The sequence below is a fragment of the Petaurus breviceps genome, unplaced genomic scaffold, assembly GCF_028583685.1.
Source record: "Petaurus breviceps papuanus isolate PSGF00001 unplaced genomic scaffold, PetGlider_PUasm1.0 229, whole genome shotgun sequence".
Classification (NCBI taxonomy): domain Eukaryota; kingdom Metazoa; phylum Chordata; class Mammalia; order Diprotodontia; family Petauridae; genus Petaurus; species Petaurus breviceps.
In genome coordinates this window covers 6,070,837-6,093,496 of record NW_027185903.1, presented here as the reverse complement: position 1 = coordinate 6,093,496, position 22,660 = coordinate 6,070,837, and the positions used below count along the sequence as shown (strand labels likewise).

Here is a 22,660-nt window from a genome sequence, read left to right as displayed (position 1 = left end):
TTTCAAAGGCAAATAGTTAAGTTCAGTTTTGATCCTAGAGCCAAGTGGAAGCCACTGGCTTGTGGTTTCTGTTTTAGAAGCATCAATTTGCCATTTGTGTGGAAGGAAAGAGATTAAGTGCAAGGCACCTGATTCAGATGTTATTGTAGTAATCCAGACAAGGCAATGATGACTGAAACTAAGGTACTGGCTGTGTGAGTAGAGAAGAGAAGAGATGCAAGGCATATTGTGGGTGTGGAATGTGCAAGACTTGATAACTAGTTGGATTTGCAGGATCAGGGCAAGTGAGGAGCAGAGGATGGCTCCAGGCGTGCAAACCTTGGTGACTAAAAGAATGATGGTGGCCTTGACAGAAAGGGGAATGTTGGAAAGAAGAAAATGTTCTGGGGGGAAAAACTTAATTCTGTCTTCGGATATATCGAGTTCTAGACACCTTTACTGTGAGACATTCAATTGGAGATACCTTATACCAGGACACTGGTAATTCAAGACTAGAGTCCCAGAGAGAGACCTGGACTTTATACACTGTAGGAATCTGGGAATCATCACCATAGAAAGTTGAAACATTGTCAAGGTTTCAATTATTATGTCTATGTAGACGAAACTCATATCAGTCCCTCCAGCCCTGACCTCTCTCCCAAGTTCTAGATCCATATCTCCAACAATCCATAGGATTTCTTTGTCTAGATGTAACACCTGTATCTCAAACTCAAAATTTTAAAAACTGAGCTTAATTTCTTTCTTCAAAAATCTGTTTCTTTTTCTAACTTCATTTTTTTTCTGATGATGACCACATCACTTAGCAACTCTCCCATGTTGGAACTTTAATGTTATCACCAACTCTTCTCTCTCCCTCACCTCTTATTCAAGCTATTAGAAAGTATTGCCAATTCTACGTCTACAATGCTTCACATGTCTTTTTTTTTTCTACTACCACCACCCTAGGAGAGGCCATCATTAGTACCCACTTGAACTTTTACTATGGACTTCCTACAAGGCATTCTTAGCATACCTCACACCTATTCCCAACCATCTATCACATTGCTTTCAGACAAGTCTGCCCTGTGCAAATATTTAATAATGTCACTCCACTGATCAAACCCTTCATTGGTTCCCCCTTTCCTACAAAGAAAAGTTCATACTTCTTTCCTTGACATTCAAGACCCTACACAACATTTTGCCTTTCTGAATCTCTCATATTCCTCCCATGAACACATTCTATAATCCAGGCAATTCAATTCAATCACTAAGTGTTTTAGTCAAGACACATTTACTCAGTGTCTCTTATGTATCAGGTATGGTGTTAAGCATTGGGGTACAAAGACAAAAATTAAACAACCTCTTGTCTCAAGAAACTTACATTCTAAATTGGGCTACATGACATTCCTAACAAATATCTTGTATTTTCCCACCTCCAACCTTTGCTTGTTATACTCCTCCCACCTGGAATACCCTGTTCTCTAACTCTTAAATTCCTACCCATCACTGAAAGCTCAAAGCAAATTCAGCCTCCTCCAGAAACCTTTCTTTGATCCCTACAATCCAGTAATGACCTTCAGGGGAAGGTTTTTAGTTCTATCACTTTGTTTGCATCTCTGTTATATAATCAACCTGTTTTGTTTTACATTATCATTATTTATGAATGTGTCATATTCCCCACCCCCAAGTAAATTATAAATTTCACGAGGTCAAGGATGGTGTCTTATCTCAATTTTATATGTATTACAGAAAATAGCACAATGTTCAGTACACAGTAGCACTTGAGAAACATTTGTTGAATTCAAAGAAAGAAAAAATTACTCAATATTTTACAGATACTTTCCCACTTAATTACTAAACTCTGTTTCACAATCCCAAATCCCTTAACAAAAATGATATCTGTCATAACAAATATGGCTATTTCTCAATATTGTCACTGAATTCTTCTGTTTGGTGTCAGGCCAGCTGCTGGTGTGGTGGAAAGCTACCACACACACATTTTCTCCCCTTACTCCTGTGCATTGAGTTATTTATCACCAGTACACAGTATTTACTGAATATTCAGTCCTTAGTGTGAATATTAAGGGTGTCCTTTGTAGGACTTCATCTAGGATAAAAATAGAAAAGTACATCATTATAAATATGAAATTATTTTCATAGCTCAGTATTTCTTTTTTAAGAAAATGCTAGGTTGGAGCTCCTAGATTTAGAATATCCTACCATAAAATTTTTACATTAATAATCATAATAGGGATAAGATACTAATTAATATAATCATCATTAATGATGATGAAAATACCACAGTAGGGGCAGCTAGGTGGCACAGTGAATAGAGCACTGGCCCTGAAGTCAGGAGGACCTGAGTTCAAATCCGACCTAAGACACAACACAAAAACTAGCCATGTGACCTTGGGCAAGTCACTTAACCCCAATTGCCCTACCTTCCCCCTCCAAAAAAAAAAAAGAAAATATCACTGCACAGTGAAATGCCACCACAAAAGTGTTCATCTCTAGTTACTATGTCTAATTTGGAATTTTTGTTTTTTCCTTAAAACATAAAAAGGACATTATTTCAACATGAAATTTGTAACCCAAATTGAAAAGAAATCCGGTAGGCAGATATAAAGCCCCCAAAATGTTGGTGAGGAATGCATCTAATCAGGAAGAAAGCAATGGTATAAGTAAAAGGACCTTGGATCTGAAATCAAAGGATCTGAGTGTGAATCTTGACTCTGCTACCTGTCAGTTATATGACTCTAGGTTAAGCCTCTCTGGGCCTTAGTTTTCTCATCTTCAAAATAGAAACAATAATATCTGTACCACTTACCTCAAAGGACTGTTTTTTTTTTATCAAAAAGAAGATAACCCAGGAGATACAACATAAAGCATCATGTAAGTGTCAACTATGGCTAATAATTGGCTTTTCAAAATACTGAAGGACTACAGTTCCATGTTTAATTTCTAATGTGACTCAGAAAGGCAACTTTCCTACCCAACTTGCAAATTTCTCTTAATTTATAGGTCAGCTGTTGCCTCAGTACCAGAGCTAACATTATTTCCTTAGACTGGAGAAAGAAAGTGGGAGAAAGGAAATCAGTCAACCAAAAAGTATTTATTAAGCACTTACCATTTGCCAAGCACTATGCTAAGTGCTGAGTATTCAACTACAAATAACGAAACAATCTCTACTCACAAACAACTTCCATTCTAAAAGGGGAGATAAACAAGTAAATATAAAAATATATGCACTGTGAATATGAATAAATAAATACAAATATATATACACACACACATGCATACATATATGTATATATATTTGTTCACTACAAGGAGTTTGGGAGGGAAGATGCTAGCAGCTAGGGGAAGTCAAGAAAGGCTTCATGCAGATCATACCTCAGCTATCTCTTAAAGGGAGAGAAGGACTCTAGGAAGTGGAAGTAAGGAGAAAAAACAGGCCAGTGTGACTTGGTTGTAGTGTGGGAGGGAAAGGAATAGCCACTGAAGTTGCAAAGATAGTTTGTGGCTAGGTTGCATAGGACTTTAAAGACTAAACAGAAGAGTTTATCTTTTATCCTTGAAATAATAGGAAGCCATGGGAGTTAACTGAGTAGAAGAGTCACATGGTCAGATCTGTGTTAAGGGAAGTCAAGAAGAACTAGATTACATTTCAGAATCAAGCAGTTCTCCAGAGACTGCTTTCAAGATGACTGTTGCAGATGCCCAAGGCTAGATATAAATATAAAAGTCAGGACATCAGGGCCTGTCTAACCATGGTTACACCTTGCTGGAGACACGATAGTCCAGTGACTGCCCCTTTGCTTTTTAGACTGAGAAATTCAATTCTATCAACTCATTCAGGATGCCCAGGCTCTGGTGAACTAATTCACAGGAGGCAAACTCATAGGGGACTTATTTATTAAACAGAATTTTAATCTATTCATTTATGATAAATAAAATCACTAAGTGAATCAACCAAAATACTCATATCAATTAATCAACCTATTCTCTTTCTAGCTGAGAAACTAAATGAAAACCAAAAGACTGCTTGGTCAACACAACATCAGAATACAGGGACTTCAGTAGTCTTGTGGAAAAGCTTCGGTAAGTTGGGTTTGCCTTATATATTCTTCCTCATCTGCTACACAAGGATGCATTTATGTGACATAAACATCCCTATGAGTACTTCCTGGTTTAGTCTATCATCCACTTAGGATACCCTGTCCTCTAGATATAGTCAGACAAACAATAAAAAAATTATTTTCCTTTGATTCTCCTTTTTTCAAAGCTTCTGTTATTGGATTACTTCATAATGTAGCAATTTCTAAAACTAGAACTCAACCTTCACAAGTTACATCTTGGGTTGCTGACTTTTCCTGATGGCATACTTGAATCTCCAACAGCAATGTATTTCCAAATTGCATATTAATAGAGATTATTCCTGGGAAGACCTCTGCAGATGACTAGTCCCAGTTCATTATATGAGATGTAACTGTAAAGTCAGCTCACCGATTTAATAAAAAATGTTCTACAATATTTATATGAGTAAGCATTTTCCCCTTTCAAGTAGTCATCCAAGTGACCATCTACTTATTCAAATATAGATTCAAAGATATATATCTTTGCCTAGGAAGAGGCCATAGGGAAGGATTGATCTTCCAGAATAAGAAGGCTTCTGGACATTCTGGTGGAAGAAAAAGTAGAGAGAAAGGAATGAAGGAACTATAAGGCAAGATAAATAAAAGTAAATTAAAACCAATCCGGGTAAATAAATGGTGATTAAAACTGAAGGGTCCTATGGATTCCAAAGGTTGAGAATAGTCCAGGCACAAGGAACCTTCTACAGTACAAATGCACTAAGACAGGACCATAAGAATGCCATATTCTAGGAACATTAGGTAATCCAGAATGTCCAAAATATGAAACATGTGGGGATGAGCAATGCAAAATCAATTTAGAAAGCAGGTTGGAGCTAATCTGTGAAGGATTTAAAATGCCAAACAGAGAAGTCTGTATTTTATCCTAGAAGCAATAGGGAGATACTGAAGCTTCTTAAACTAGGGAGGCTTTTTCTTTAGAACTGTCAATTTGGCAGCTACATAGGATGGATTGGAGAAAGGAGAAGCTAAAGCTAGAGTGACAAATTAGCAAGATTTTGCAATAATCCAGATGAAAGGTTAGAGGGCCTGAATTAGAGCTCTGTGAATGGAGGGAAAAGAACAGATGTAAGATTGTTATGGAGGAAGAATCATCAAGCATTAGCAACTAATTGGACATGGAGAGCAAGGGAGAGTAAAAAGTCAAAGATGATTCCCAGTTTGCTAACAAGAAGAATGATACTCTCAAGAACCCACTAATGTACACATACATTTCCATTCCCTTATTAAATGACAGACACAGTGCTAAGTTCTGGAAATTGTTGTTCAATCATTTTCCATAGTGTCTGAATCTTCATGACCCTATTTGGGTTTTTTTTTTGCAAAGAGACAGGAAAGGTTTGCCATTTCCTTTTCTGGCTCATTTTAGTGAAGAGAAAACTGAGGCAAACAGTATCAAGTGACTTGGCCAGGGTCACACAGCTAGTAAATGTCTGAGGCCAGATTTGAACTCAGGAAAATGAGACTTCCTGACTCCAGACCTGGCACTCTATCCACTTATAGCAGAAAGCAGCCTAGCATACCCAGGATGGCTGTTAGCACAGGTTCTTTGACCTACTTTTCTAAAGGAAAGCAACTCAAAAAGGGTTAACAATCTTACTTTCATCAAACATTTACCTAGTTCAGGGGGGAAAGTCAGCACCCCAAACTTCAGAGAATATGAAGAGAAATTACAAGCAGACAAAAAATACAGAGAAAATAACAAAATGCAGCAGATAAGGCTTCTAGCTTTCTAGTTACCACAGAGAGAAGCACCAACATCTGGGTTTTCAAAGGGGGTGGGGTGGGCTCAATGGCTGCCCAGAGTCTCTTCTGGCCAAATCACACAACTCTTCCCATAAATGAGCCCCAAAGCAAAACCTCACCTCAGAGTATATATAACCTTCTCCAGGGTCAGAGAACATCACAACCCTCAGTGCCCTAGTGCCTAGTTACAAAGTAACAAGGTGTGGGTCTCCCTGAAAAACAAGCCTCCCCTAAGCAAGTTTCTCCAGTCTTCAGCAAACTCCTCCCCCCCCCCAGGCTCCAGGTGAGCACATTCAGCCTATTAGGGGGCAGAGTTTATTTTCAAATCAGGAAAGGTTCTCAGATTCACTTAAGCCTATCAAGGGGCCAAGGGGCAGGGAAGGTCTTCAGATTCCCATTCCCATTACACCACTGCACCACCCAACTGCCTCGTCATAGACATAAATGAAACAATCCCTGCTCACATGGAACTTACATGGAACTTCTATAGTACTCTAGATGAATATTTATTTATGCCCTCAAAAATATATACAAGAATATTTAAATATATGCAAAATAAATGCAAGGTACTTTATAAGGAAAGGGATTAACAGGTGGGGGAAATCAGTGAAGACCCCAGAGAGAAGGGGGCATTTGAGGTGAGCTCTGAAGGACACTCAGGAATGTCAGAGGTTGAAGCAGAGAGGGGGTATATTCCAGGCATGGAGGACAGAGTGAATTTAGGAGAACACTATTTTAGACATGTTAACTTTGCTCATGGGACATCCAGGCAGAGGTATCCATCCTGCTAATTGGACACTTCAAAAAAATAAATAGAAGGTAGTTTGTGTCAGGTAATTTAAGGCCAACTCCCTCATTTTGCAGATAAGAAAACACACCAAAGGGGCTTACATGACTGGCCCAGGGTCACACAGCTACTAATTGTCTGAAATAGGATTTGAACCCAGGTGTCTCTGAGGTCAAGTCTAGAACTCCCACTACATCATACTGCCTCACAGCTTAGAAAATGGAAATCTGCAGTGGACCTAGTTAGTACAGTTGTAGCAAGAACCAAAGGGCCCTAAGATGTTACTTTTGCCAGTCATGATAAATTGGGAGGATTGGATAAGTTCCTAGTGGCCCACAAACTCCTATGGCAGCAGCTCTTTGTTTATTGTTAAAGGAGGAAGGGGGGAGGAGGGAGGAAGGGAAGTGAGCTGAACAAATATCTCGCTGGTATTGGCTAGCTAAGTGCTGCTCCCAAAGCCCTGAGGAACCCTCTGTTTCCCACCCTGTGTAGTGGAAGGAAAAGCAGCTGCAGCCGGTGGCACTAGGCCCAGTCGATGTTAGCTTAATTCACTGACCCTTCTTCAGACCCTCAACTGGAGATTGTTAGAGCAAATTCTTAATTTTTCAGTACAAGTGCTATGTTGATCAGGGCTTAACACAATCCCCTTAACATCCTGCAAATTAATGTAAGACTTCAGCCTAGGGAAGTTATTTCCTCACACATTTTTTTAATGTATTATAGGTGCCTCTTTACTAAAAGCTGACTCCCCATGCCACATCATGGCTCAGAGATGATCCTAGTTCTCAAAGGTTCTACCAACAGAAAACAAGCTCTAGTAGATTCTTCCAATATGGAAAGGTGTCAAATACAGGTCCAATGACAGTCTGTTGTCTAAGGATGAGCTAGCTATGTGGCGAGACACTCATGTCTAGGTTAATCACTGAGAATTAGATGCTTTTCAGGACATGATTGTTCATAACGATTATTGGTCACCTTGTAAGTCTCTACCCCGTATGATCTCTCTACACAGCCGCCAAAGTGATTTTGCAAAAGCATAGGTCTGATTATATTACACTCAACAAAGTCAGTAAGTGCCAAGGAAAGGAAGAAAGGAAACAAGCATTTTCAAGTGTTTACTCTGTGCTAAGCACTGTGCAAAGCACTTTAAAAATATGACCTCATTTGATCCTCCCAACAATGCTGCGACGTAGGTGCTATTATTATCCCCATTTTACAGTTGAGGAAAATGAGGCAAACAGAGGTTAAGTGACTTGCCCATGGTGATACAGATAATGTCCAAGGTCAGATTTTTAACTCAAATCTTCCCAACTCCAGGCCCAGTTCTCTAACCACTGTGCCATCCAGCAGCCAATAGGATCAAGTAAAAAGTCCTCTGTTTCACATTTAAAAGCCTTTTCAAATGGGCTCCTGACTAACATTCCAGCCTTATTGTACATTATGCCCCCTTTAGCCAAACTGGCCTTCTTCTGGACAAAAGAAAGTCCATCTCCCAACTCCATGCCTTTCCCTTGCTTGTCATAGATTCCTCTGACTGTCTTTTGAAGTCTATGGACCCTTTCTCAGGATAAATGTTTGAAGGAAAAATTAAATTTCAGCTAGTGGTTAGTGAAAATAGAGATTTTTTTTCCTTCTCAAGTTTGGAGATCCCCACCAAATCTATCCAAAGATCCCAAGGACCTTAGACTAAGAACCCATGCCCTAGATGCTACTGCCTTCTTCCTAAAAAAAAATTCTATTTATTATGTATATATTGATATATGTACATGTTGTCTCTATGAGAAGAATTTAAGTTTCTGGAGGTAAGGGACTATTTGATTTTTTGTCTTTGTATACTGTAGCAGCAAGCACCCCAGTGTCCCCAGGGTGGCTGCTCACACAGGTTCTTGGATCTGCTTTGATAAAGGAAAGCAACTCAAAATGGGTTAACAAGCTTACTTTAATCAGTCAGATATGTATTGTTCACCTAGTTCAGGGGAAAAAGGTCAGCACCCCGAACTTCAAAGTATACAGGCAGAATTATCAAGACAGAAACAGATCAAGTAGACAGCTTTCCAAACTGTCCAATCATTGCATCCATACCAAATCAACATCTGGGTTTCAACATCTGGGTTTTTCAAAGTCGGGGGGCTCTGGACAACGACTTCCCAGAAACCATATCAAATCAGAGAACACTTCTCAAAGTGAGCCCCAAAACAAAGCTACACATCAGGGCTCATATAGCCTTCCCCTGGCTCAGAGAATGTAACAACCTTATTGACTCACTGGCCAATCAAGAAGTATCTACTGAAAAACAAGTCTCCTACCCCAGGCTCCAGGTGCAATTTGGCCTAGGGGCAGGGAAGATCTTACAAATTTACATTCCTATTACATATACCTAGTACCTAACCCCCTTTTTTAAAATATATTAGACCCATTATTTCTTCAGTATTATAGAATCCCAATGAGCAGCTCCCTCCGCCAGTAGAGATGAATACCTTCTTTATAAGTAGCCTGGAGAATTAAGTGCGTAAGTAATATGTTCATGGTTAGTATGTATCAGAGGTAGCACTTGAACTCAGAGCTTTCTAACTCCAAGATCAGATCTCTATCCACTCCTTGACACTTAATAAGTGTTTGTTAATTGATTAACCTACTGAAGAATAGAAGAGCTGTGGGCTGTGAGAGAAGGAGCATACTCACTGATAAAATGTGTCATCTTTTGAAGAAAGCTTGCAGTTAAAGTCAGATTCTAAAAAGTTTTTTTAATCATGTCTTTTCATTTCTCTTTTGGCTTTAGATAGAATTGAATTCCTTTAAACCATGTCAAATTTAATTCCCATCACCATCTGGCTTATGGAAGAGAAAGAAATGTTCACTTTGCCAATATCCAGTCACTGAGTACTATTAGGCCTTCCTTCAAGATGGTTCTACCATTCATCCTTTCCTTTCCATCTCTCACCACCACTGCCCTTGTCAAGTCCCTCATTACCACATATGTAAACTATTGAAATATCTCCTAACTAATTTCCCTATGCCACCATACTGGGACTTAGGTAGCAATAGGTCAAGGCAAGCCTGAAAGACCCAGGAGCTTAAAACTAGCTAGACATGAGTGGGGTGGACAGGCTCCAGAACCTGTCTGTACCAAGTGACCCCTTCCAAAGAAGTCAGCAAAGACAGGGAAGTGTTAACAGTTAATGATGAATATAGGCAGTCAGGCAAGGGTTCATAGCCGGAAATGAAGGAATCAGGACCCCAGGAGACTGGAAAACAGGGGTTTAGGGACTAGGCGGGGGGCTGGTCAACAAGAGGTAGAACCTAGTCCAAGGGTCTGAACAACAAGAATAAAAAAACAAGAACAAAAAAAAAAACCCGTAGGATATTGGCAAAGGGCCTGAGTAAAAGGACACCAGTGGCAAGAACAGAGCTTGATAGAGAGCCAAGGACTTTGTAGGGCAAAGGGATCCCTCTAGCTTTCTTGCCTAGTGCCACAATCACAGAATATGATGTTAGGACTATGGAAGGTACCATCAGCAGATCCCAAGTCATGCTTCATTAATAGGTCGTTGCACTCCCATATTTAGTTTGCCAACATCAAGGCATGTGACATCTCTTTTGGAAGTTCAGCTTTCACTCTTTTGTGAACGCCACTGATATTGACCATGAAGTATATTTCTGTATTATTTTAAGATTGACAAAGTACTACCAGAAAGAAAAAGTAGGGTAGGTAGTGTACATATTATTGTACTATTTTACTGATTGGGAGACTCAAACTCAGAAATGTGAAGTGACTTACCCAGGGTCACAGAATTAGAAAGGATCAGAGTCAGGATTCAAATTCAGGTCTTTTGATTCCAAGGTTGGCACTGTTTCCACTGTGTGACTCATTTCTTTTTAAAATTTTATTATTAATTTATGGAATAAAGCAAACAGTTCCATGACATAGTATGGTAAATATATGCCACTTACCTCTTAAAAATAAACATCGCATCATTTTCTATTTCCTTAGAAAGTTGCTGCTGGATCTGCTTCATCATATTCTCTGAGATTAGTAGTTATGTTAAGTCATATCTAGTGTCCTTTATTCAATTCAATTCAACAAGCATTTATTAAGCTCCTACTATGTGTTCATTGATATTGTACTGGACCCTAGGGATACAAAGACAAAACCTTAAGAATCAAGGTGGTGGTGAAAAAGACCAAACATCTGACAAAAATATGAAGACTATTCAAATGAGACCTCTGTGGATTTAAAGAAGAAAGCAGAAATATATCCTATAGTAGTAGTTGACTGACTGACTGATACAGCACCTTAGGGCTTGGCAGTTATTCTAAAAAGTTATTCTTTCCTTCCTGCTTTCCTGTTACACAAGGGTACTCCCAATTCTACCACAAAAATCAATGCTTTCAAAAACATCCTAGTAGAAATGCTTCATTCACTCACTCCATCTCTCAGCACTGAGCAATTTTTTCTGGCTATTCCCCAAACCTGGAAAATAGCTCTATCTACTGCCTTCCTTGTCGTCCTTTTAACTAAATTCCCATCTTCCACAGAGAGCCTTTCCCAACCCTCCCTTTTTTTTATTTATTGTAGTATTTATGTATGTCTTTTTTTCTTTTTAATTAATGGAATAAAACAAGCATTTTCATAATATAGTACAATAAAGACAATTGTACACAAAACTGCAAATCTACTGTGCACAACTTGCTATTACTTCCAAATGTATAACAAAATTTCCTTTTCATTCTACTATTTTCCCTCTTTTAATTATTTCCTTTTTATCCTGTATATAGATAGTTCATCCGCATGTGTTTGCTTGTTGTCTCTGACATTAAACTGTGAGCTCCTTGAGGGCAGGTACTATCTCTTACTTCTTCATGTATCTGCAGTGCTTAGCACAATTCCTGTTACATAAGTGGGGTTTAATAAATATTTATTGACTGGCTAAATTTCTACTAATAAAATCATTTCAGTTTCTGTTGAACTATACAACAATACTAAGGACTTTGGTAGCAAGAACTTTCTTTTCTGGGTCTTCAGCAGCTGTGGCCATAGCACCTGCAGGAGGAGTGGCCAGATTGCATCTCCACAGACTTTGTTTCCCAGGATGATGGCTCAGGGTACCAGGCTGGAGGCATTGCCATTGCCAAGGCTCTTAGGCTCCAGGTCCTCAGTTATCTCTATCAGCATTTAATGGGAGATTGTGGTCATGGTGGTTTAACTTAACTAGGACATGCTATCTCTCTCTCCCTTGGGGTGTTTTGTTCCTTCAGCTGGGCTAGCTTGCTAACTCTATGTAGCAATTGGTTGGTAGTTTGTGGGGGTGACTGGCCTCTTCACGAGAGTAGTTTCTGGATGATGCCTGTGAGGGCTGGGCTGGAAGCAGGACCGATGTCTGGGGTGGAGAATGTTCCCACTTCAAGGACTCCTAAGCCTATCTGCCTGTTGTTGGTGATGATGAGGAAGGTGAGCTCCATTTACACAATGATTTTCCCCTCAGTGGGATGGAAGCACATCTGGTGGTTTGGGACATTTCTATCCCCAAGGTTTTTGGGGTCAGAGTCTTGTCCTATCTCCATCAAAATCCGAGAGGAATATATGGTGGCAAAGGTGGTGGTGGTGGGAGTGGTTTGACTTAACTGGTACATGCTGCCTTCTGTCTTTCCCTCAGGGTGCTTTTTTGAAGGAGATGGATTCAAGAGAGTTCTATAAAGATAAGATTTAACAAGACTTAGTCACTTTTTGGATATTGGTATTGTAAGTGAGTAAAAAGTCAAGAATGACTCTGACTCAGAAGTCACAAACCTTGGTGCCCAGAAAAATGATGATGCCCTGGACAACAACAAGGAAGTTTAGAAGAGAGATAGGTTTAGAGGAAAAGATAATGAGTTCTGTTTGAGACATGCTGAGTTTTAGATACCCATGGGACGTCCAGGTAGAGACGACCAGCTGGCAACTGGTAAGGAGGGGCTAGAAATCAGAAGAGATGATGATTGAATATATTGATTTGAGAGCTGTCTGCATAGAAAGAGTAGTTGAACTCATGACAGCTGATGAGATCACTTAATGAGAAGGATAAAGAAAGAAAAGAAGGCTCAACATGGAATCCTGGGGTATACCACTACACAGAAGGAGAGGCATGGCTGTTCATCAAGCAAAAGGTACTGAGAAGGATGAGTTAGATATATAACCTGGAGAGAGAAAAATAATGAAAACCCAGGCAAGAGAGAGTATCTCAAAGAGGGAATTTTGTTAAAAATTTGGTTAAAGATGGGAGTAGAAATAGGACCTCCACGTGGCTCTGGCTCCCACCACTTCCAATCCATGTAAAAGGGGACTCTGAACAAACTTTGGACAGAATCTACAAAATGACACAGAGAAGCTAACCTCCCACTGAGGACAGCCGGGCAGACCAGCAGCAAGCAGCCATCGCAGCAGTGCTCTGGGATACAAGCCCAGCCCCACTCCGAGGATTTAGCCCCAGGGCAGGCCTGACCAGCCATTGGCTGGAGGGACTCCAGTTCACCAGCAGCTGTGGCGGTCCAGAATTATCAACACATAGATACTAAGGACAAAGTGAGAGGTCAGTACAGTGGGGACTTTGGGACCCAGTAGTTGGGAGTGCATCGGCTTTTGCCCCCAGGGCAAGAAGCCACTGAGAGCTGTGACCTGGCAGCTTCAGCTCCTGGCCTGCAGAGTGTAGGGGGACCAAGCGACCAGTCTGAGGGGTAATCGCTCTTGCTTTAATCTGCTTGGATCTGGATTGCAGTCTAGGGTGGAGGTCCTGGGGTGTGGGACCAGCTTGCCAGACCATGTGGAGGCTTCAGAGAGGGCACCCAACCAATACCTCTGGCAGCTGAGAAAACCCCAGCATTTGGTACAAAGCTCTCCTGTCTGGTGGCAGAGTCCTACTGTGGCAAAAAGCCCAAAAGTCAAGAAATTGAGTGGCAAAATGTAATATTAATGGAATTTAAAGATTCCTCCTGTATTGGCTTGGTTTTTGGATTGATTGTGTTAAAACCCAGAGCTTGTGAATCCCACTTGTGGGATGGACTTGTTGATGTGAAAAGAGAGTGCTGAACTGGGAGGAGCTGGTGACATAAATTTAGAGAGACACAAGACAAGAGAGAGGAAGAAGAACTTTTTGGAAGCAGCATCTTGGAGGCAGAGAGAGACAGAGAGGATTGCTGAGGGCCAGTTTGAATTGCCCAGGACTTTTGAGAGCTGCCACCCAGAGTTGCCAAGGACTGAGGAGACATGGCTGTTATGCTGGTACTTTGTCTGTCTGTTTTGATGTTGTTTTGCCAGATTTGTTCACTAGTAAAGGATAGTCTTGTTGTTGCAGAGGTCCTTGAACCTTGCTGTTGGTTCAGAGCTCCTGAGACTGTTCTGCAGACAGAGAATGAATTCTGTCCACTGGGGAAGGCCAATGCTGTTGTTGCAGAGGCTCTGGAACCTTCCTGTTGGTTCAGAAGCCCTGAAAAAGGATTTTCTTGTTGTATGTTTACAGAAATCCTGGAAAGGGGTTTTGCTAATGTTTTCAGGGGTCCTAGGACTGTTCTGCAGACAGAGAATGAATTAATGAAGACACTGGCAATGTATCTTGTGGCCTTTATAAGCTTTGTCTCCCCAGGAACAAAGATTGCTGAGAACTTGCCTCGGGTCAAGATGAAGAAAAGACCTCACTTTGGGTATTAAATGCTGTGCTTAAGCTTGTTGTAACTCTGGGGTAGATGGCCTATTCAGTTGTAATCCAAGGGTGGGGAACTTTTGACTTTTTATGTTCTGTGATTGAACAAATGAATATACTTTACTTATGACTGGAAACTAATCTCCATTTGAGAAGAGGGGCTTTGTGGTTGACTAAAGGAATGTACAGCCTAGGGGTGGAGTAGTATTTAGAAGACAGACTTTGTGATTGATTAAATAAATGTAATGTCCAGGGGTGGGGCAGTACTTGATTGATTACACTTGGTAAATGCTGTATTTTGAATTATGCTATATTTTTATTTTGTCTGTTCTTAATTTTTCACTGAATAAAATGGAGAGCACCTATGCTGGTATTTTGAACCTTGGGGAGTTGACTTTGTTTGGCATTACACAAAATGAGCAGGCAAAGGAAGCAAACCAAGCAAAGCAATACAACATTAGACTCCTATTTTGGGAACTAAAAAGATCAAAGCATGGAACAGGAGGAAGACAGTGAAGTCAGAACTCCTGCATCAAAAACTTCCAAGAAAAATACGAGCTGGTTACAGGCCATAGAGGACCTTAAGAAGCAGATAAGAGAAGTGGAGGAAAAATTGGGAAGAGAAATGAGAATGCTGCAAGAAAATTATGAAACGAGAGTCAACAGCCCCGACTGAGGAAAATAATACCTTAAAAAATAGACTAATTCAAATGGCAAAAGAGTCTCAAAAAGGCAATGAGGAGAAGAATGCCTTAAAAAGCCAAATTTGCCAGATGGAAAAAGAATCTCAAAAGCTCACTGAAGAGAATCATTGCTTCAGAATTAGATTGGAGCAAATGGAAGCTAATGACTTTATGAGGAATCAAGATGCTGTCAAACAGATCCAGACAAATGAAAGAATAGGAGGCAATGTGAAATATCTCATGGGTAAAACCACTGACCTGGAAAATAGATCCAGGAGAGATCATTTAAAAATTATTGGACTACCTGAAAGCCATGATCAAAGAAAGAACCTAGAAATCATCCTCCAAGAAATTCTCAAGGAAAATTGTCCTGATGTTTTAGAACCAGAGGGCAAAATAGAGGTTGAAAGAATCCACTGATAACCTCCTGAAAATGATCCCCAAAAGAAAACTCTTAGGAATATTATAGCCAGGTTCTGGAATTCCCAGATCAAAGAGAGAATATTACAAGCATCCAGGAAGAAACAATTTGAACATTGTGGAAAAACAATCAGGATAACACAGGATCTGGCAGCTTCTACACTGAGGGATCGAAGGGCTTGGAATATGATATTCCAGAGGGCAAAGGAGCTGGGATTAAAACCAAGAGTCACCTACACAGCAAAACTGAGCATCATGTTTCAGGGGAAAATATCATTCAGTGGAATAGAGGACTTTCAAGCATTCTTGCTGAAAAAACCAGAGTTGAATAGAAAATTTGACATTCAGATACAAGAAGCAAGAGAAGCATGGGAGGGTAAACAGGGAAAAGAAATCATAAGGAACTTATCAAAGTTGAACTATTAACATTCTTACATGGAAAAACGATAATTGTAATTGATCAAACTTTTCTCAGTATGAAAATAGTTGAAGGCAATAGAAATTTATATATATATATATATGTCTATATCGGAGGGTATATGGGTATATGAATACATATGCGAATGTGTGCATATATGTATACAGGTATACATAGATAGAGGGCAGAGGATCAATTTAGTAGGAATGGATGATACTTAAAAGGTGAAATTAAGAGGTGAGAGAAGAATATAATGAGAGGAGATGGGGAGAGACAGAATGGGGTAAACTATCTCATATAGAAGAGGCAAAGAAAAATGGCTACAATGGAGGGGAAGAATAGGAAGGCAAAAGGGAATGGGTCAACCTTATTCTCATTAAATTTGGCTAGGGGAGGGAATGAAATACACACTAAATAGGGTATCTCACCCTACAGGAGAATAGAGGGGAAAGGGGATGAGAGGGAGGATGATGGAAGGAAGGGCAGGTTGGGGGGTAGGGAAGTTGGAAACACCCACTTTTGAAAAGGGACGGGATCAAAGAAGAGAATAGAACAAGTGGGAGTTGGGATAGGAGGGAGGGAAATATAGTCAGTCTCTTACAATATATCTACTATGTTATTGTTTTGCATTAGCTACACATACACAACCTATACTGAACTGCTTATCTTCCCAGTAAGGGTGGGTGACAAGGGAGGAAGGGAATGAATCTGGAATTCAAAGTTTTAAAATCAAATTTTATTTTAAAAATATATATATATATATACTATTATTAATACTATTTTACATGTAATTGGGAAATAAGATATACAGGCACTGGGGCATAGAGATCCACCATGCCCTACTGGAAAAGTCAAAGGGGGTATGGGAGAAGATATGGGAGAGAGCATATTGGAGGAGGGGATATCCTGTGGGACTGCTATTTTGGGGCGGTGGGTAGGGGAAAAACGGGGAGAAAATTTGTAACTCAAAATCTCGCAGAAATGAATGATGTAAATCAGAAATTAATAAAGCATTTGAAAAAAAACTGGTTAAAGAAGAGGATTAAAGGAGTCATGACTGGGTTTTAGTCTCAGTATAGCTGTGTGATTACTATCCGCTCTGGACAACACTTTCCTTTCCTGGAAAATGACAGTTAACTAGATAATCTCTAAGGTTTTTTTTAATTACAAAGGGATGTGTAGTGAGAAGATTTAGCAAGTACAAGTCATTCTCCTCAATAGTTGGGACATACTCCTCCCTATACCAACTTGGTCCCTATGGAGCACGGACTCTAAATTAAAGTAGTTGTTAAGAAACATTTGCCCCACTGAGATTACTTCTAAATTCAAGATGGTCAATGGACATAGTGGGTTCCATGCTTGTAGTGCCAATCCTCTGCTGGGCTTGTGCCTCAGTTGGTCCTCTGGGCTATGCTGATGAATTGAGGCTTGGCTGTCTCTAAATTCTAGCATGCACTCTAGCTCCACCCATCTGATGGCTCACTTGCCATTTTGAAGTTCACAAGGTAGCAGTCTAATCTGTCCCATATCCAATACTCCTATATCTAAGGCATACTATTATAGACATCACAGGGACAGAAACAATAGCAAAATCACATACTCATGGATTCTCGTCAACCAGGGTGGAGGGAGTAGGCCACTGGTGTGCTGTTACTACTTATCTCAGTACCCGAAAGACTTGTTTAAAACTTCACGCTGATGAAAGTGTGTTTAAGACTTCTCTGTGATGAAAAGAGACATCCTTCTTCCCACAAGAGAAGACCTGAAGCCCTTTGTCCACCCAGAGACCCAGAAAAACTAAACCTCTTTGCTTGACACCAGGGAAGACAAAAAGTTCTAAAGTCTATGATTCTCCAAGCAACTCAAGGGAAGGAAAAGGTTCTAAAGTCAATGATGCTCTAAGAAATTTACTAGATATAGGAGTAAGAGATTCATTTACATTCATTCAATAAATATCCATTGAGCACTTACATCTACTTTGTTCAAGGACTGTGTTCTGTTGTGTTCAGTTTGCTGTCCAGGTAGTAATCCTCAGAAAGTGAAGGGAGTATTTTGTCTCAACAAAGTTGCTAATTTGAAGAATCTCATATAGAAGTGGGCCTTGTCATCAGCCAACTCCAACATGACTTCCTTAGCTTCACACAAAAGATAAATTGAGAGGATTATTTGCCCAATAGATGGATTTTTTTCTCCTTACAAAAGGTCTCTGTATAGGATTTCTCTAGAATTCTGCTTTCTCTAATGTTTTGAAAATTCTAGTTCCGAATTTGGATGCTTCCAAGGAAATACCTATTACCCAAAGCAAGCTATATTTGTATCAGTCCTACTACTGATACATGACCTATAAATGTTGTATGAGGTGATTTTGTATGTTGGACAGTTGTAGATAGAATCAAAGGCATGAATAAATTTTTTTAAAATTAGAGTTGTCTGCTTCCTGCCAATCCTCTTTGAAATCCCTGCATCTAGTTAGGCACTGCAATCCCCAAATTTTCAAGAAAAATTTCATGTCAGGCAGAGAAATGGAAGGAGGGATTTGATAAGTCAGAGAAGGAAGGTGAGGACTGTTGGGTTTGGGTGGTAGGGATTTAGATGAGGCTAAAGAGAACCCCAAGAATCCATCCCTTCAAAAAAAAATCTGAACCATTCAAAATAAAGAGAATCTATGCTGTACTAAAAAAAGACCCAAAACATTCCGCATTGTCCCATTTCAGTCTTTAACAGCCCTCACTATCAGGAAATTCTTCCTTAAATCCAAGCAAATCCCTCATGCTGTAGCTTAAGCTTTTTCCTATACTCTGTCCTGATTAAATCTCCTTTCAGGCCTTTCTTCTGAAGGAAAAATAAACCCCTGTTCTTTAAGCCTTTGGGTGAGGACCAATTTTTTTTTAATCACTTTTATGATTGCCCCTTTAAACTCTCTCTAAGTCTTTCTTGATATTGATGTCAAATAACAGAATCCAGAGCGCCCACTACATCCATTATGTAGTTCCCTAAGTAACAGCCTGACCTAGGAGGGGAGGAAGAACTCCCATCTCCTGTATGTCTGCTCTCCTTTTTTGCGAGTCAGCATCGTGACCAACTTTTAAAACCGCTGCTATTGCTACACGTCTTCACTTTTCTCAGAAATAGGGACCATAGGTGTGGTGCATTGTATACATCATCAGAACCCACTGATAAGTTGGTTTGTTTTACTACACCACTTTCCCCCTCTCTTTTTAATTCTTTGTTACAAGGGATAGTTCACTAGTAAGTTATTCAGAAATGTAAGTGATGTAAAAATAAAAAATATCATGTTTGGGATCCACAATGACTTCTAGTTGTTACTGTTGGGTGTGGGTGTTTACACACACACACACACACACACACACACACACATACTAATTCAGTCATTCTTCCTTTCATGGTTCAACAGAGCCTTACTTCTTTTCCTTGTATACTTCAAGTTGGGTGCACATTGTGAATCGTTACTAACCAGTCAGCCTCTAATCACTTAAGTTTGAACCAAATAAAATCTAATTCAAAAGCAATGATTATGTGGTTGCTATGTGTCAGACACTTGCTAGCTGTATGACCCTTAGCGAGTCACTTAACCCTGTTTGCCTCAGTTTCCTCATCTGAAAAATGAGCTGGAGAAAGAAATGGCAAACTACCCCAGAATCTTTGCCAAAAAAATCCCAAATGGGGTCACAAAGAACCAGACATGACTAATCAACAAAACAGCAACAACAAATGTGCAAGACAATATGATAGGTGCAAAGACAAAAAAACAAAATGTTCCTTGCTCTCTAGCAGGTTACACTATAAAAGTGGGGACTAAGCGTGTAAACAAATAATTGTGATACCAGGCAAAATGGAGAATTAAAAGGAGAGCATTAAACAAAGTGCTATGAGAAAGAGCGGTGGAAGATGTCACTTTAAGCCAGAGAGAGATAAGGAAGACACCACAGAGAAGTTAGCCTTAAAAGAAGGGTTTCAGCAGACATAGAAGGAGGTTGAAGAATTCATTCCAAGCATGGGGGATGGGACAGACAAAAGCACAGAGATCAGACAGAAGTTTTGACTATTTGAGTTTGGTTGGAATGTGGGATATATGAAAGAAATATAATATAAAGCTGAAAAGGTAGCTTGGCTACAGACTGAAAAAGGCTTTGAATGCTAGGCTTGGAATTTACACTTTACTTGGCAGGCAATAATGAACCCTGAAGATTTTTGAGTAGAGGAATGATATGTTCAGTGATAGATTAGGAATTTTACTAGGACAAGGACAGGGGAAGAGTCTAAGAGCAGGAAGACAACCCCACTCCTCCTCCAAGCCTTCTCTTTGCCAGGTGAAACATGCATCTAGCTCTTCCAATCAGTCCAGCTAGAATATGGTCTCAACTGAAAAGATGTAGAGGATGAGGTCTGAGGGAAAGACGAGTCAAAAATGGATTCTGAGCTTTGGAACATGAGTGACTGGTAAGATGGTGCTGCCCTGAACAGGAGTGGCGAAATTAGTGAGAAGATCAAGCTTTGGGCAGATACTGAGGTCAGGAATGGACACCATGTATTAAAAGAGATATATTTGTGAATAAAAAGGGCAGCGAGGTGGCACAGTAGATAGAGTGCCTGCCTGGAGTTAGGAAGATTCCTCTTCCTGAATTCAGATCTAGCCTCAGACACTTACTAACTGTGTGATCCTAGGCAAGTCACTTAACCTTGTTGACCTCAGTTTCCTCATCTGTAAAATGAGCTGGAGAAGGAAATGGCAGACTACTCTAGAATATATGCCAAGAAAATTACAAAAGGGGTTATGAAGAGTCAGATACAATTGAAAATTATCATCATCATGTGAATATAATAAAGACATACCAACCTGTATTTGTGTCTAGATTTCAGGCCACTTCTCCCCTGATTTCAAGTTGATCAAGGTCATTTTGATCCTGATCTTCAGGTTTATCATCAGCCTTTTCCAATTTGTGTTTGTCTTTTGTGAACTTCAAAGAATAAAGCTGAGTGTCATGGTGAATGTCCATAGTCTGTTTGGGAGGCTAAGGTCAGCAGATGGCATGAACACAGGAGTTCTGGTCTACAGCAGGACTAAAGCTGACAGAGTATTCACACTAAATCTAATACCATGGGCCCCACAGAGAGAAGGGTGACCAAGCCATGTAAGGAGGAACAAACAGACTCAAGATTGAGATCAAACCCATGAATGTGGACTTCCAGATTAAGTAAAATAGGGAGCTGTTGTTCTGCCATTTTTCAGTCGGGTCTAACTCTTCATGACCATATTTGGGGTTTTCTTGGCAAAGATACTGGAATTGTTTGCCATTTCCTTCTCCAGCTTTTACAGATGAGGAAACTGAGGTAAACAGGGTTAAGTGACTTAGCCAGGGTCACACAGTTAAGCATCTGAGGCCAGATTTGAACTCACGAAGAAGAATTTTCCTGACTCCAGGCCCAGCACTCTATTCACAATGCCTGAGACCCAGTCTCAAAAAAAAGAGGGCAGGGAGAGAGTTAATTGTTTGTCTAGGGAACATTTAGAAATTTTACTTTTTATGATCTTATGAAACTACCAAGATTTTCAAAGTATAAATCTGTGCTCTAAAATCAAGCAGCATGCTGAGGATTCTTATATCCATTTTTAAAAGTGAAAGCTCTCTAGCATACTGAATTATGATAACCTAAGAGATGATGGCCTGTAGTGAAGATAAGAAAAAAAGGTTTGCCAAGTTAAGTACTCAGGCTAATCTTGTGTTTTCAAAAGGAGGGGGGAAAAGAGACAAAACGTTCTTTGAAAGGCTCCCTGGACATCAAATAGTGCTAACTAAACAAGATCTTGAGGAACTGATGTAAACAAACCAGATAATATTTCTCTCAAAACAAAGGCTTAAAAATTATGAGAGGAGGCATACTTGGCAACAATGCCTTTGGGGTTTTGCTGAACTCAAAACATTTCTAAAACAGTGTGAAACATTTAACACAAAATGCTGACATGCCCTTTTGCACTAATTCAAATTAGTTTAGTATCTTTGATTTTTCAAAAATATTTTTAAAAAGAAATAAATTCTGCATATTTATAAACTGTACAGCTAGGTGGTACAGTGGATAGAGTGCTGGGCCTGGAGTCAGGAAGACCTGAGTTCAAATTTGGCCTCAAACATTTACTGGGTATGTGACCCTGGGCAAGTCACTCAATCCTTTTGGTCTCAGTTTCCTCATCTCTATCTTCGTTTTCTTCCTCCCGGTCCATGCTTTGATCCTTTTTGTCCCCAATGTGGTTTCATTGGTGTTAGGGAATTTTCAGTGTAAAAGCTCCTTCCATTGATGTTGATAAGCAACTCGATCTCTCACTTACAGTCTTAGAAAGTTAACTGAAATACCAAAGGGCCTTACTGCTAGTATTCATCAGAAGTAGGACTGGGGGGCCGCTAGGTAACATAGTGACTAGTGTACTGGCCCTGGAGTCAGGAGGATCTGAATTAAAATCTAGCCTCAGATACTTACTAGCTGTGTGACCCTGGGCAAGTTACTTAACCCTGATTTCTGAAGAATAAAGGGAAGAAGTGGGGAGGGGGAGAGGAGAAGGAAAAAGAAGAAGGAGAAAGAAGGAGAAAGGAGAAAGAAGAGGAAGAAGAAGAGGAAGAAGAAGAAGAAGAAGAAGAAGAAGAAGAAGAAGAAGAAGAAGATTGGGTGGCACAGTGAATGGAACACCGACCCTGGAGTCAGGAGGATCTCAGTTCAAATCTGGCCTCAAACACTTAACACAAAAAGTAGCCATGTGACCTTGGGCAACTCACTTAACCCCAATT

The 22,660-nt window shown here is 39.9% G+C and overlaps 1 long non-coding RNA gene across 1 annotated transcript; it reads right to left on the bottom strand.

Moving 5' to 3' along the window:
* Positions 1 to 1,717: 1,717 nt before the first annotated feature.
* Positions 1,718 to 12,360, bottom strand: LOC138167219 (uncharacterized). Its single transcript, XR_011169826.1, has 3 exons — positions 12,290 to 12,360; positions 10,618 to 10,797; positions 1,718 to 2,086 (listed from the first exon to the last, which is right to left on the bottom strand). It is a non-coding gene; the product is annotated as an uncharacterized lncRNA (long non-coding RNA).
* Between the last annotated feature and the right edge of the window lie 10,300 nt (positions 12,361 to 22,660).